The following is a 5,017-nucleotide window of genomic DNA, read 5'->3' on the forward strand; positions in this document are numbered from 1 at the left end:
CACTATTACCTACTCATTTTTACTCATAATTAATTGTCATGGGTGAATTTATTTTATAATGCAGTTAATATCATAGGTACTAAAGTCAAGCATATAATAGAAGATTATTAAACTAACAATTCTATTATTACGCAGTGTTTAGTAATGTTTCATTTGGCTTAGTCTGTTTATTAAATTATGTATGTTTTTTAATTAGCAATCAATGACCAGAAAAAGGAAAGATTTTAGAAAGACAGTTGTAGCAGAATAAAGTTTGTGGGCCTTGAGAAAGCGAGATAAGGTTCCAGGTGGTCAGCATTTCTTTTAATCATCTTTGTGGCAGCTTTTGGTGGTCGTTATCTCTTGCCAGGCATTCGGCTTCTCTGCATCTTAGGGAGTTTGCTGTTCTCCCCCTGCGCGCATGGTTCCTTGCCCACGCCGGACCTCAGGGACCATGGCAACAGCCATTAGCCCTGAGGGTCACTGCAGGGGGAGGTGCAGCAGAAAGCTACAGTTGGTATCACTGCTTATGGCACCAATATATTCTATCATTTGTGAAATGTATTTCAGATAAATGGTTTTGGTTTCTTCGGCGTCTTCCAGCCAGTCAAATACAGCTTGCCCTGATACTTAGCCACACAGTCTAGCAGACCTACATTACTCTACAGCTTACACTGCACTCACATCTTTTATAAGTTGGATGCCCTCAATGTAGTCAGTTTCAAGGAGATTTTCATCTCTTGCTTTTAAGTTTCCATGGGGTGAAAGTATGCTTCCAAGACTTCATAGAACCATTTTCTTTGTAAAAATATGTTTGAAGTATATATAGCAAAGCCATTCTCTCCCAGTTGCAGAATCATCCACAGTTTCCACCTCTCCAAATAGAAAATCTGTTCTAATGTCATGGTCTGCCAAAGTCACACGTGGTGTCATATTCCTTTGCAAAGGAATTTTCAAAGTAATTGTAGGTTATACATTGCATTTGGCTTTATGCATCTGTCTAGATTGAAGAGAGGAAACCAATTCTGTGGAGCACTTTTTTGCTTTTGGAGCTTGCTCTTACTCACAGGTCCATAAATGTTAAAGCAGTTTCCTCCAACAATGATTCTGGCGTTTGAGCCTGGCCTCCGAACAACCAGACAGAACATACCAAATTAAAGTATTTTTCTTGATTCACCTCTTCATAAGGGTTCACTATTTTTTCCCAGTCACATAATTAAGAGGAAGTGGAGAAATCCACACAGACATCCGGTTCTACTGTGAGGGGGAAAGAATGTCCTGATTGAACTCCATACAGACTTTGTGGACTCCACCCCCACTCCATCAAGACACTGGGAACTACAAATCCCATGATCACCAAAGGGAGGGTTTCGAGGACCTGAGGGCAGAGTTAAGCACCCAGATTCTCTGTTGTGGATATAACCAGCCATGTAAGTAGGGGTCGCTCTCTTGGCCTGACAGCACGTGGTTTTTCACCAGCTCGGTGGGTCATTGGGATTCCAGGTCAGCAGACGGGTAGGATGCATTTATGAACTAATCTCCCTCTTTTCTCCCTGAGTTCTTCATTTTCCCATTTCCCCTTCCCTTGTAAATAAACCTTTTATTTACCTTTTTGTGTGTGTCTGCAGTTTAGCATTATTAAGTCCCTTTAAGCACGTGGGTGAGGACCCAGTCAGGTAACCAGTTTTATATCGGGGTTGCTCTGTAACACTACAAGAAAAAAACCCTTTCAACTTCTGAGTTGCCTGCAGATGGTATGAAATGCCTTCATTTTATTTTTTTTATTATTTTAATTTTATATAGATATATTTTGTGTGTGTGTGTGTGTGTGTGTGTGTGTGTGTGTGTGACCCTCGCCGGCGGCCAGGAAACGAACCAGCGCTGCAGAGGCTGTGGGCACCTTCCCAGCCCAGCGCTCAACCGCTGCACCACCAGGGGAGGCCCAATTTTATATATTTTTACATCATTTTTAATTTTTGCAAAATATGCATTTTCATCTTGGTTATAGTCCTCATACAATTCCCACACCCCTTGTTTTGATCCTACTCCCTTATCCCCCCCCCCACCCCCATGGTGTGTCTCTGGTTTATAGTTGATTGTTGATTTTGATTTTTACTTTATTATAATTAGTCTTTTTCCTGGTTCCTTATTTAGGTTTTCTAAATTCCTGCTATGAGTGAGACATTCGGTATTTTTCTTTTCTTTCTGGCTTATTTTGCTGAGCATGATCCCTTCCAGCTCCATCCATATTGCTGGATATGGCATGAGTTTATGTTTGTTGATTGCTGAGTAATATTCCATTGTGTATATGTACCACATCTTCTTGATCCAGTCATCTATTTTTGGGCATTTGGGTTGTTTCCAAAGCTTAGCTATTGTAAATAGTGCTGCTATAAACATAGGGGTGCAGGTGCCCTTTTGAATTAATGTTTCTGTGTCCTTTGGGTAAATATCTAGGAGTGGAACCGCTGGATCATACGGAAGCTCCATCTTTACAGGTTGAGTACTCTCCATAGTGGTTGGACCAGTTTGCACTCCCACCAGCTGTGCAAGAGAGTTCCTTTTTCTCCACATACTCACCAACATTTGTTGTTGCTAGTTGTTTTTTTTTTATATGTGCCATTCTCACTGGTGTAAGTTGGTATCTCATTTTAGTTTTGATTTGCATTTCCCTGATTACAAGTGATGTTGAACATTTTTTCATATGCCTGTTGGCCATTTGCATTTCCTCTTCAGAGAAGTTTCTTTTTAGCTCTTCTGCCCATTTTTTGACTGTTATTCACTTTGGTTTTGTTGAGTCTCATCAGCTCTTTGTATATTTTTGTGATCAGTCCTTTATCATTAGTGTTGTGTGCAAAAATTTTCTCCCAATCAGTGGTGTGTCTGTTTGTTTTGGTTACCGTCTGTTTTTCTGTACAGAAGCTTTTTAATTTGATGTAGTCCCAGCTGTTTATCTTTGCCTTCACTATCACTGCTTTGGGTGATGTGTCTGTAAAGACATTTTTGAGGTGCATATCATGTAGTGTTTCGCCTATATTTCCTTCTATATATTTTATGATTTCAGGTCTTATGTCTAATTATTTAATCCATTTTGAGTTGGTTTTTGTGCATGGTGTGAGGTAGTAGTCAAGCTTCATTCTTTTGCATGTAACAGCCCAGTTTTCCCAGCACCATTTATTGAACAAACTTTCTTTGCTCCATTTCATATTTTTGCTCCTTTGTCAAAGATTAGTTGGCCATAAATCTGTGGGCTTGTTTCTGGATTTTATGTTCAGTTCCTTTGGCCCATGTCTGTTCTTGTTCCAATACCATGCAGTTTTGATTATTATGGCTTTGTAGTATAGCTTGAAGTCTGGGCATATGATGCCTCCATTCCCTTCTTTTTTTTCAGATCTTTGGCTGTTGGGGTTTTTTGTGGCTCCATATGAATTTAACCAATATTTATTCTATTTCTTTGAAGAATATCATTGAAATTTTTATTGGAATAACACTGAATCTGTAAATTGATTTTGGTAGGATGGTCATTTTGATAATGTTAATTCTTCCAATCCATGGGCAGAGGATGTCTTTCCATTTCTTTGAACAGTGTTTTATAGTTGTATTTGTATAGGTCCTTTACCTCTTTTGTTAGGTTATTCCCAAGTATTTGATTTTTTTTTTGGTTTCAATTATAAAAGGGATGGTTTTCTTGATTTCTTCTTCAGATTTATTATTTGTGTATAGGAAGGCTGCTGATTTTTGTGTGTTGATTTTGTATCCTGTGACTTTACTAAACTGATTGATTAGTTTGATTAGTTTTTCTGTGGAGTTTTTGGGGTTCTTTATGTATATTATCTTATCATCTGTAAATAGTGATAGTTTTACTTCTTCCTTTCCCTATTTGGATTCCTTGTATGTCTTTCTCTTGTCTTATTGCTCTGGCTAGGACTTCCAGTATTATATTGAAAAGCAGTGGTGAGAGTGGACATCCTTGTCTTGTTCCAGATCTTAATGGAAATGCTTTCAGCTTTTCACCATTGAGAATAATATTGGCTATGGGCTTGTCATGAAATGCCTTCATTTTTAGATAATCTCTTACCTCCTCTAGTCTAATTGCAATGTCAAAATCCTTTCTTATTTTTTAATTATTAATATATTTTCACATATTGTTCATTTTTGTACAATGTTTGATTTCTCCTGTCAGGTGTTGTCCCCATAAAGTTCCCACCACCAAGAAACTCGTGAGCCATCACCACAGATTCTTGTGTTCTTCCCTCCCATTATCATTCCTTTCCCTCCCTGTCCCTGGTGAATGTCTCCAATTTATAGATTGCCTGTGTTTCTGTCTTTTTTTCCCCCTGATCCCTGGTATGGTTTCCCTATGTTCCTCTTATAAGTGAAACCATCCAATATTTTTCTTTTTCCTTCTGACTTACTTCACTGAGCATAATCCCTTCCAGCTGCGAGTGGCATAAGTTTATCTTTTTTGATTGCTGAGTAGCATTCCATTGTGTGTATATACCACAATCTTGATCCAGTCATCTGTTTTGAGCATTTAGGTTGTTTCCATATTTTAGCTATTATAAATTGTGTTGTGATGAACATAGGCATGCAAGTGTCTTTTTGAATTAAGGTTTCAAAATTCTTTTTTTAATTTTTGGGTTCCGCTGAAGCCATCATGTTTCACTTAACGTCTAGGGCACAAACAACCATATTTGATTTTTTTTTTTTTGAAAAGTTTAAGTAAGATCAGTATTAGGTTATGAAGTTTGGTAGAATTCACTGGAGAAGACTTCTAGACCTAGACTTTTGTTCTTAGGAAGACTTTATTTTATTACTCTTTCATTTTCACCTCGTTATTGCATCTTTTAAGCTTTCTACTTCATCCTGATTCAATCTCGGGAAATTAAATGGGTCTAAAAATGTGTCCATTTCTTCTAGATTGTCTGTTTGCATAGAGACTTTGGTAATAACTTATTATCATTCTACATATTTCTGCAGTATCTGTTGTAATTTTGCTGCTTTAACTTCTGATTCTATTAGTTTTTGCTCTCTTACT

The 5,017-nt window shown here is 37.8% G+C and overlaps 1 pseudogene; it reads right to left on the minus strand.

The window, feature by feature from the left end:
• Positions 1-459: 459 nt before the first annotated feature.
• On the minus strand, positions 460-2,493 carry LOC119242156 (mitochondrial genome maintenance exonuclease 1-like; annotated as a pseudogene).
• Between the last annotated feature and the right edge of the window lie 2,524 nt (positions 2,494-5,017).

The sequence above is a fragment of the Talpa occidentalis genome, unplaced genomic scaffold (assembly GCF_014898055.3).
Source record: "Talpa occidentalis isolate TD23 unplaced genomic scaffold, MPIMG_talOcc4v2.1 talOcc4.12, whole genome shotgun sequence".
NCBI lineage: Eukaryota > Metazoa > Chordata > Mammalia > Eulipotyphla > Talpidae > Talpa > Talpa occidentalis.